The sequence below is a fragment of the Macrotis lagotis genome, chromosome 5, assembly GCF_037893015.1.
Source record: "Macrotis lagotis isolate mMagLag1 chromosome 5, bilby.v1.9.chrom.fasta, whole genome shotgun sequence".
Classification (NCBI taxonomy): Eukaryota; Metazoa; Chordata; class Mammalia; order Peramelemorphia; family Peramelidae; genus Macrotis; species Macrotis lagotis.
Genome location: NC_133662.1, coordinates 97,217,619 through 97,229,475, shown reverse-complemented (window position 1 = coordinate 97,229,475; position 11,857 = coordinate 97,217,619). Strand labels below are relative to the sequence as shown.

The following is an 11,857-nucleotide window of genomic DNA, read 5'->3' as shown; positions in this document are numbered from 1 at the left end:
CTCACGCGCGTTTCACCGCTGAGCAGGGTGAAGCTGGCGGCGGGCCGCAGCTGCAGGCGCTCCAACCTGACGGGAGAAATGACGAAAAGCAGGGGGACGCCACCCCGGCCGGCAGCTCGGCGGCCCACGGCAGGAAGCCGCGACCGAGTCACGTGCCCTCCCGCCCGGCGGGTGGAACATGGCTTGGGTGACGGACCGGATGTTGTCGATATTTGCTTCCGGGTGACGGCGCTCTGGCGCCATCTTGTCTCGTTCGAGAAGAAGTGGCAGGAGTGAAGGGGGTGGAGAAGACGCTGTACAGACCGCATCGGCGGCGGTGTCCCGGAGCCAGAGTGGGTGAGTGATGGAGAACTGTTACACTGGGACTCGCTAGGCCGCCGCCTCCCAATACGGGCCTCCTGGAGCAGGCGGCACGGAGTTAGAAACGGGTTGGTTATGTGCGTCGCCTGTGGCGGCCGCCAAGTATTTCCCTTCCCATCCCCCCACACACCCCCGTCCCCCAGGAGGAGGTGACGGTGGTAGCCGTGAGGCCTGGTCGGAGCAGCAGCGCCCTCTGCGACGGGGATGCGTCCCCGCGGGCGGGGATGTTAGCGCTCCTCTCGGGGCAAGTCCCTTAGAGGAGAGGAGGATAATTGTCAGGTTCCGGGCTGGCCGTTGGGCACTGCGCGTGCGCGCTGGGAACACCCTGCTGGGGAGGATGGGGTGGGGGAGGAGACACGGCGGCGGCGTACGCGCATGTGCGCAGTGTGAGCTCCCGGAGCGCCTTTCGCAGTTCTTACTGGCCAGGTATGTGTGATGTTCAGCACTGCGGACAAGCGCCCGGCCGGACTCCGATCCCACCACTTGAGAGCTCGCCAACTTTAATGCAGTGTTCCCTTTGTCTCCGCTTTTCTTCCCCTCTAACTCCGCTCTCTGGAGTCTTTCAATCTACTTACTTACACTTACTGTGTAAGATGGCACTTAACTTTTTTATCTTTTAAAAATTTTATTTTCTCTACTTATATGTAAAGATAATTTTCAGCATTCGTTTTTTTTTTGGAAGATTGTTGAGTTCCACGTTTTCTGTCTTCTTTCCCTCCTGCCTTTCAATGACAGCGAGTAATCTGCTATAGGTTTTTTTTTAAGGTTTTTGCAATGTAAAGGGGGTTAAGTGACTTACTCAAAGCCATACAGCTAGATAATCATTAAGTGTCTGTATTTCAACTCAGGTCCCCCTGACTCCAGGGACGGTGCTCTATCCACTGTGCTACCCAGATGCCCCCTGCTATGGGTCATTCATATATATATATATATATATATATATATATATATATATATATATGTATATGTATATGTATGTATATATATGTATATGTATGTATATATATATAAAATCATGTTTAATACATTTCCATATTAGTCATCTTTGAAAGAAGAATCAGGGAAAAATATGGGAAAGATAAAACATAAAACCAGTTTTAAAATGTGAAAATTATATGTTTTGATCTGCACCCTCATTTTTTTTTCTGGATGTGGATGACATGTTCAATCACAAAGTCTTTTAAAATTGACTTTGTTCACTGTGTTGTTGTCACTGTAATCATAGTTGATTACACAATGTTGCTGTTAATCTTACTCAGTATTAATTCATGTAAGTCTTCCGGGTTTTTTTCCTGACACTCCTTCCCTCCCCCCCCAACAATGCTACCCCTTCCCCAAGCCTTACAAAACCATTTTAGCAGAGCATAGACTATTTAATGATAATAGTAGTACTAATGACTAGCATTTATATAGTGTTTTAAGATTTGCATGGCACTCTACAATTAACTCATTTATCTCAGAACCACCATAGTAGATAGTTATTTTTCCCATTTTACAGATAAAACTAAGATTGAGAAATTAAGTGACTTGCTTGAGATCACAGAGCCTAGTATCTGAGGTTGGATTTGAAAGACCTGATCCAGATCCAGTAGACAATCTACTTTCACCACCTTGAAGTAAAAAAAATCTGCTGTTATCTAATCTTTAGAATGATGAATTGTGAGGTTTGTCAAGGGAGGAGATAATATAATCATGCTCTAAAAATAACTTGCAGTCAAAAACTTGAAGTGTTATAGCTTCATTTTTTATTGGTTGCTTCTATTTCCTATAAATTTGCCACTGTTACAGTTCAGTTTAAATTTAGTTAAAATATTCTGGAAGTTTAGTCATAAACTTGTCACCACATTTCAAGTTTCTATTCTCCATTTTGTTTACTAGACAAATGGACAAATTAATCATTCCTGGGTTAAAGGGTATTCAGCACAGAATGAATTTTTTTGTATTTTGTTAAAATAGTTATTTTGTCCAATTTTTCTATGAAATGGCATTGTTAAAGGTGTATATTGGGACCTGTTTGAGATTTAATACTCTTTAAAATTTTTTTTGAGAATTTTTTGTTTTAGGTTTTTTTGGCAAGGCAAATGGGGGTTAAGTGGCTTGCCCAAGACCACACAGCTAGGTAATTATTAAGTGTCTAAGACTGGATTTGAACCCAGGTACTCCTGACTCCAAGGCCAGTGCTTTATCCACTACGCCACCTAGCCACCCCCTTTTTTTGAGGAATTTTATGTGAGAAGTTATAATTTGTTCCAGAGTATTATGAGACAGCTGATACAGGAAGAATGACTAGCTCTTGGAGTCAGTGGATCTGAATTTAAATCCTATCTGAAATACAGTCTACCTGTGGGATATTTGGCAGAAACTATTTAACCTTCTTGGGCATCTGTTTTCTTTTCTGTAAAATGCACTAGATGAGACCTAAGATTCCTTTTAATTTTGCAAATTCTTAAAGATTTTAATTTTAGTTGATCACCATTTATGTTAACCCATTATGGTTACAGGATGGTATACTTTTATTTATTTAGCCCTTTAAGAATAGAGCAAGTTTTATTACACTTAATGAAACTGAGGTGCAGAAAGATTGATACCTCCACAAAATCCTATAGCTAGTTAAAGTTTATTTTTATGTGTAACTTTTAAAAAATTTTTATTTATTTTTTCCACTACATGGAATGGTAGTTTTCAACAATTTTTTTTTTTTGGCAAAGTTTTGAGTTTTACATTTTTTTCCCCAACAGAAAGCAATCCAGCATGGGCCATACATGTATAATCATGCTAAACACAGATCCATGTTATGTTGTGGAAGAATAATCAAATCAAAATGGAGAAAAAAACAATGAGAGAAAAAAGTAGACTACATAAGACAACTTTTAAAAATTAAAGATAGTAAATTTTGGTCTATATTTAAACTACACAGATCCTTCCCTGGATATAGATGTTGTTTTCCATCACAAGTCTTAGAATTGTCATTAATTATTGTACTGCTGAAATGAACAATTCCATCATAGTTGATCATCACACAAAGTTGTTGTGTATCTAATATTCTTCTGGTTCACTTAGCATCAGTTCTTTTTAAAAAAAATTTTTGTTTTTCCAGCAACATGAAACAAAAGCTTTCACCAATCTTTTTTTTTGTAAGGTTTTGAGTTTTACTTTTTTTTTCTCTCCCCCATCCCCTGATAAAAAGCCTAATGTAGGCTTTACATGTGTAATTATGCTAAACATAGATTTATATTAATCTTGTTGTGAAAGAAGAATCAAATCCAAACAGAAGGAAAAATCATTAAAGAGAAAAAAGACATAATAAGACAACTTTTAAAAATGGAAGATAGTAAGCTTTTATCTGCATTCAAATGCCCCAGTTCCCTCTCTGGATATGGGTGGTAGTTTCCATTATAAGTCTTTTTGAATTGTCTTTGATTATTGTACTGCTAAAATGAAGAAGTTCATCATAGTTGTTCTTCATCTAATGTTAGTATGTAATATTCTTCAGGTTCTACTCATTTCACTCAGCATCAGTTCAGTCCTTCTGAGATTTTCTGAAGTCTCATCCTTCATATTTCTTTTATAACAGTAGTATTCCATCACATTCATATACCACAATTTATTCAGCCCAATTGATGGTTATCTCAATTTTCAGTTCTTTGCCACTATGAAAAGAGTTGCTATGAGCATTTTTGTTCATGTGGATTTTTTATCCTTTTTCATGATCTCTTTGGGAAAAAAAGACTACTAGTAGTAATGCTGGATTAAAGGGTATGCACAGTTTTATTGCCCTTTGGTCAACATCAGTTTTTGCAAATCTTTCCAGGCAATTATTCTGAACTACTGTCGCTTATGATTTCTTACAGAAAAATAGTTTTCCATCACATTCATATACCAGAATTTGTTCAACCACTCCCCAAATGATGTGCATCCTGTCACTTTCCAATTCTTTGGCCTGTATGAAAAGAGCTGCTATAAATATTTTTGTACATGTGGGATTTTTGTCCTCTTTCATGATTTCAGGAATACTGATCTGGTAGTGATATTGCTGGGTCAAAGTGTATTATCAGTTTAATTGCCCTTTGGGCATAATTCCAAATTGCTCTCCAGAAATGTATGTGGAACTTTTCTTGGGCTGAACTTCCTCTTCAAAGAAAGCAAACATTAGTACTGTTTTATTAAGCAGAGATGGATATGGTTCCTTTTTGGTTCCTCTTTTTCCTCCTCAAAGTCTAGTTTAGATCATTGCCTTTTATTTTGCTAATGGTAATGATAGATGACTAAGCCAGTAAATTTAAGGTTCCCAAACTAGATCATCTTAGTAAATGTGGAAAAGATTCTCTTTACTTTTGAAGCTAATGTAACATGACAAATTATGTACCTCATTGAATATGAACTGTTGTAGCTTTTGATAATTTTTCTACTCCACTGAAGTTAGTACTTATCCAAATTTCACAAATTTCTCAAGAAAAATGGTGGCTTACTGTAAGTTTATCTAATCAAAATAGGGTGTCTTATGTCAGAAAAATTCTGGCCACCTTGGCCATTTAAGTATTTTGAAGCTACAATAATTGACCTTTATACCTATGGGAATGAAATTAAAATAATGGAATTCATTTTGAACTGCCTAAAATTAAAATAACTGTTTACTTTTTAACATGATTTTGTAGGGGAAACAAGATAAAGTTAGAGTGTAATTGTTTTGTGGCCCCCCAGAGAACACACCTCCCCCACTCCTTTGCAGAAGGTATATTTGACTTTACTGAAACTTCTCTCATTTTTTTCTAATTCTTCATTATAAAGGATAGCTCTAAGGGAACACATTAAGGGATTCTGGGCAAAATTTAGTCAATGTAAGAGGCAGTAATCACCATAGAAATTGAAGTATTTGATAACAGTGGATCAACATATTTGATGTGCCAATTATATTCAAGATATTGGCTTAGTTATATTGAGGGATACCAGAGATGCGTGTAAGATGTGATCTTTGCCCTCAAAAAAGCTTAAGTTGGAAGCAAGTAATATGAAAAATTATATTAAAAAAATTAGTTCAAACCAACTTTCTAAGAAATGAAACAAAATAGTGCATGATATACCAGATGAATGGATCACAAACTAGTGACTGATCTCTTCACTTTGAAGAAAAAAGAAAAATTTTGTAGATCTCTTATAATAAAATTAATTTAAAATGACTTACAATAATATTAATATGGTACCACTTAAAAGGAATAGTTGATATTCTTAGAATTCCTTTGATTTGCTTGAAAACAGAATAACAATAGCAGCTAACCTTTATATTGTTTTTACTTTGTCCTCCATAGATTGCTCAGGTTTACAGGCTTCAAATCACTTCAACTTTTATTGATTGACCAACTGTAGATCCCAGACAAAACCCCTCTTGGTCATTGTTTGGGTCCTAATTTTCTCCCTGTGAATGTAAAAAAAATTGTTTCTGCTTTGGCCAGAAACCCTGAGGATCTTTCCCTCCTAGATTGATTTTTCCGCCTCTTCTCTTTCTTATCTGGCCTTAATCACTGAATGGGTGGCCATGTCTCAGTCAAACTGAGATCTGTTATAGACCTTTGCATAAAAAGACCAAGGTCTCCCACATCCAGGGACATCTCTAGTAGTACTGAACCATATCTGGCCATTGGACCAGATGGCACTGGAGGAGAAAGTGAGACTGATGACATTGCACAACTTTCCCTCACTTTAATCCACTTCACTCACATATCATGGTGTCACCTACTTGATTTTGTGGTCCTCTTTGAGAAGAAAGGACAAACAACAAGAACAACAATTGAAACCATTAACTTTATCAAAGATAAGCATATAAAATATAGTCACGTCAATCATCTGTATTATTTTATATTACCAATTAAACCTAGAAAGAGAAATTCCATGTTAAATAATTATAAAATAAATAAAATTTTGGAAATCTGCCAGCCACAGTGCATCCATTTTATATCATCAAAATTATCCATTTTACCTTTTGTGATTCTCTCTTAATCCTATAATGAATAAAACTACAATGACTAAAAGTACACAGACAGCCCTAAATAAATGGAGAAATATTTTGTTAGACAATGCAATAATTTATTCATTTCTATACTAATTAAACTATTAAAGTTTGAAAAAGCTTGTAAAAGAATTGACACCAGTATTCATCAAGAGGAACAAAAGGTCTAAAATCTCCAGAGAAATCATAAAAAAAATGAAAAGGAAGGGATCCTAGCAGGACCACCTCTCAAGCTCATATGAAACAGTAATCATCAAAACATTTTGGTATTAGTTAAGAACAGCTCATTGGGACAGACTTAAGTATACTAAATACAGAAGCAAATGAGAATAATCCAGTGTTTGAGAAATCCAAAAAACTCAAATATTTGAGGGAAAGATATCTCACTTATTGAGAAACACTTCTGGGAAAACTGGAAAAGTCTGATTGAAATTAGGTATAGACCATCCTCATGACATCATTAAGGGTGACATCATAAACAAATTGTAGGCGGTAGAAAAAAAATTTTTCAGATCTGTGGATAAGCGAAGAGTTCATAACCAAACAAGGCTTAAAGAGAATCACAAAAGGTAAAATTAATAATTTTGATTATATAAAATGAAAAAGTTTTTCATAACAGTGCAGCTAAAATGAGAAGACAAACAGGTTAATGGGGAAACAGTCTTTTGCATCATTTTTAGGATGTATAGTCAACTGATTCAAATTTGTTAAAGTAAGAACTATGCCTCAGTTGATAAGTAGTCAAAGAATTTTACTATGCAGTTTTCAGAGGAAGCTATCTAAGCTATTAATAGCTATATTAAAAAGGCTCTAAATTGCTACCAAAGAAATGCTAATGAAAACAACTCATGAGTTTCTTCTACCTCAAACAAATTAAATTGTCAAAGTGTCCCCCCCCAAAAAAAAGAGGAAAATGACAAATGCTGAGGGAACTTAGGGAAGATAATGCACACATTAATGCAGGGTAGTGGCATAACCATTTTGGAAATCAATTTGGAACCATGCTTCAAATTTCTAAACTCTATATGCCAATTGACTCAGCATTACTGCTATATACTCCAAAGAGATAAACAAAAATGGAAAAAAATAGGATGTTAAAAAGATATATTGGCTTTTTGTTGTAGGACAGAACTAGGAATTAATGGCATACTCATCATTTAGGGAATGATTGAACAAATTATGATACTTAAATATGATGTGTACAACAATATCAGAAATCTGGAAATGCACATTTAAAATGATGTAAGAGCAGCAGAACCCAGAGAGCTATTGATACAGTTAAAACAGTATTCTAAAGGCAAACAACTTTATACCACTTTAAAAACTGATCTACAATGTATATACCATGGAAACAATGTAAAGACTGGCAAATTGCCTTCTGTTGGGGGGTGGGGGGGGAGTAAGATTAGGGGAAAAATTTGTAAAACTCTAAGGAAAAAAAACTGATCTAATCCATTATTCCATATATCCATGGTGATATATCCTTTGTTCCCTGATAGGGAAGTGGTAGACTAAATTCAGATGACTTTTTGTTTGTTTTTTTAGACATTACCACAGTGAAAATTTGTTTTGTTTAAGTATTTGTTACGAAGGTTTCATTTTTTCCTTTTCAGTGTCAAGAAAAGATGAAAGGGAGAATAAATGAATTTTTATTCATTGAAAAATTGGGGGGGGGGCATAAAGCTGATGCCGTACAAGGTTTCTTAAAAATCTTCATTAGGATATAAGTTTGAAGGCATTTGGGGATACACCACATATACTCAACTACATCAGAGGTACAAAGTATTTTTTTTTTAGGTTTTTGCAAGGCAAATGGGGTTAAGTGGCTTGCCCAAGGCCACACAGCTAGGTAATTATTAAGTGTCTGAGACCGGATTTGAACCCAGGTACTCCTGACTGCAGGGCTGTTGCTTCATCCACTATGCCACCTAGCTGCCCCATTAGAGAGTATTTTGAAACTATAAGATGATATATTAATGTGAGTTATTTTCATGATAATGTGTAAAAGTCCAAGATTAAGAAAATAAAAGCTAGTTACAGAAGACTGGTGCCTAAGAATTAGGCCACAATCTGGATTTTACTTTAGATCATAGTCTTTTCACTATTTTAGGTTTTAAGAACAGGAAGATTGACTTAAGTAGTCATAAAAGTTGTGCTTTAGAAACTTAAGTCTTAAAAAGGTATCAGAAAAGGGGCGGCTAGGTGGCACAGTGGATGAAGCACCAGCCCTGGAGTGAGGAGTACCTGGGTTCAAATCTGGTCTCAGACACTTAATAATTACCTAGCTGTGTGGCCTTGGGCAAACCACTTAAACCCATTGCCTTGCAAAAATCTTAAAAAAAAAAAAGGTATCAGAGAAGAACACATCATAAGTGGTATTAAATACTGCCAAGAGATTGAGTAGAAAGAATGCTGAAAAATATTTTTTTTACATAAATCATAAATCATTGACAACTAGTACAATGAATAAGTGAGGCATTTATCAAGCACTTATGTGTGAAGCACTGTGGTAAATGCTGGTGATAAAAACAGAAAATTAAGACAGTTATTGTTTTCAAGGAGCTTCCATTTTAACACAGGAGGAAACACATGAAAGATCTTCATTTAGTAGTTAGAAAAGTCCCATGGGTAATTGATGTACTGGATAGAACACATTTCTAAGTTTAAACTGAATTCTTAACCATTTTATTACTTTAAGTCTAGGCAATTAATAAAACAATAATGGTTCAGATACATAAATTCTCTCAGTGAAAATTTAACAAGCCAGCTGTAGCCTATCCCTACCATGTTTTTAGGGTGCAGCAGCAAAGGCAGAGGACAGTGCCTCTTTTTAAATGTAATTCCCATTGATAATATCTTATTAGTTTCTAATGTTGAAACATTTTTCAGCTTTAAAGACTTTGGATACAAGAATTTCTTTTCTGTTGGATCAGTTCTTATTGGTTTCTAATGTTGAAACATTTTTCAGCTTTAAAGACTTTGGATACAAGAATTTTTTTTCTGTTGGGTCAGGTCTTATTGGTTTCTAATGTTGAAACATTTTTCAGCATTAAAGACTTTGGATACTAGAACTTTGTTTTCTGTAGAAGCATCTCTTTCTGTAACCTGCATCTTCACTGAGGTTGCTTACTAGGATGAATTCTGAAGCCCTGGAAGCATTATTCTCAACACTGTTAAAGAGTCCCAGGTTCTTAGGGTCTGTCTGCATCAGGTTCTGAGGGGAAATAGTAATCAAGGTGGTACTGTTGATTTGATGTGCCTGGCACATGCTCTTCCCTCCAGGGTGCATTGCTTCTTCAAGTAGGCTGGATTACCTACTTATTCTGTGTATGGTAGTTGACTAACAGTTGGTGGGGAATGGCAAGCCCCTTTTCCATAGGAACTGTTTCCACAGGTGATGGTTATGAGTCCTGGGCTTGAAGCAGAATTGGGGGTGGGGTGGGGCAGTTTCCTGGGCTCCTGTAACTTTCTATACTGTCTAGTTGGTTAGCTAAGAACCATTCATAGCTGTGAGGTCCTAGAAGGAGGTCTAGTGCTTTTGAATGGGGCAGTCACTACTGTTCTCAAGGCTCTTGAGTTCAAGGTTCAGGGCTTTGCCCATTTGAGTTTCAAGGGAAATGAAGATCAATATTGTTAAGAATAGTGGTGTTTTGACTTGGCTCCTTTTGGAACTGAAATAAAGGTAATAGAAATTGGATTATAGTGAGTTAAAGGAGATCTTAAAATATTTGAAGTAGTACTTAGAGATTGTAGTCTGTAGCAAAAAGTAATATAAAGTGTTTATAAGTAGGATTGCTAGATTGTTAATTTTTTGTAATTAATAAAAAAAATTAGTTTATTTCCTTTGCCCTCCTATAAGTTCTTTTATCTTTTATTTCTTTGCAGTGTAGTCTTAGCAGTGATTCCCTGAGTCAGAGGATATTGCCCAAATTAATAAGGTTGGGACATACTTCCAAATTGCTCACCAGAATGACTGCACCACTTTCACAGCTCTACCAATGGTGTGTTGTATTTCTATTTTCCCATAACCCCTCCAACATTTTCCATTTTCTTTTTTTAAAATTCTACCAATCCTGAAATAGAAATAGTTGTTTTAATTTGGATTTCTCCTATTATTAGTGGTTTTTGGAACATTTTAAAGTGATTCATCCTTATTTTTTAATTGTTTTTGAATTTTACATTTTTCCCTACAATCTCACTTCCCTCCCCCCACAGAAGGCAATCTGATAGTCTTTACATTGTTTCCATGCTGTATACATTGATCAAAACTGAATGTGATGAGAGAGAAATCATATCCTTAAAGAAAAAATAATAAGAGATGGCAAAATTACATAAGATAACTTTTTTAAAAAATTAAAGGTAATAGTTTTTGGTCTTTGTTTAAACTCAACAATGCTTTCTTTGGATGTAGATGGTATTCTCCATCACAGGTACCCTAAAATTATCCCTGATTGTTGCACTGATGAAATGAGCAAGTCCAATAAGATTGATCATCAATCCCATGTTGCTCTGTACAGTGTTCTTCTGGTTCTGCTCATCTTTCTCAACATCAATTCATGCAAATCCTTCCAGGCTTCTCTGAATTCCCATCCCTTCTGGTTTCTAGTAGAACAATAGTGTTCCATAACATACCTATACCACAATTTGTTCAGCTATTCCCCAATTGATGGACATTCACTGAATTTCCAATTCTTTGCCACCCCAAACAGGGTTGCTATGAATATTTTTGTACAAGTGATGTTTTTATTATTTTTCATGATCTCTTCAGGGTATAGACCCAGTAGTGGTATTTTTGGATCAAAGGGTATGCACATTTTTGTTGCCCTTTGGGTGTAATGATTTTTGGAGCATTTTTAAAAAAGGACCATTGTTACAGATTTTATACACACACACACACACACACACACACACACACACACACACTTTAAATTTAAGGCTATAGGGTTAAGTGACTTGCCCAAGGTCACACAACTAGGCAATTATTTTGTCTGAGGTTGAATTTGAACTCAGATCTGCCTGACTCCAGGACCAATGATCTGTCCATTGTGCCACCTAGCTGCCCCATTAGAGTCTTTATAAACATAGTATCAACTTTTTAAAAAAGCTTCTTAGACCAAGGACTATTACTTTTTATTTATTTATTTTTTATTTTTTAGGTTTTTGCAAGGCAATGGGGTTAAGTGGCTTGCCCAAGGCCACACAGCTAGGTAATTATTAAGTGACTGAGGCTGGATTTGAACTCAGGTACTCCTGACTCCAGGGCCGCTGCTCTCTCCACTGTGCCACCTAGCCACCTCATTACCTTTAATTTGGGAAAAAAACTGATATCTTATTGTCTGATCTTGCTATCTCTTATACATTGTTTCTTCCTTAAGAATATGATTTCTCTCTCATCACATTCAATTTGGATCAGTGTATACCATGGAAACAAAGTAAAGACCGACAAATTGCCTTCTGTGGGGGGTGGGGAAAGGAAAGTAAGATTGGGGGAAA

General features: G+C 36.3%; 1 protein-coding gene across 7 annotated transcripts in view; it reads left to right on the top strand.

Moving 5' to 3' along the window:
- Positions 1-223: 223 nt before the first annotated feature.
- PNISR (PNN interacting serine and arginine rich protein) overlaps positions 224-11,857 on the top strand; it is a 48,920-nt gene continuing 37,286 nt past the window's right edge. For 3 of the 7 annotated variants that reach the window (XM_074187222.1, XM_074187221.1, XM_074187226.1), the window contains exon 1: positions 224-336. The gene's annotated coding sequence lies outside the window, so the exon portion shown is untranslated. Of the gene's footprint in view, positions 337-1,389; positions 6,934-10,249; positions 10,366-11,857 lie in introns of those variants that run through there. The other 4 variants (XM_074187225.1, XM_074187227.1, XM_074187223.1 and 1 more) reach the window with 3 other exon arrangements.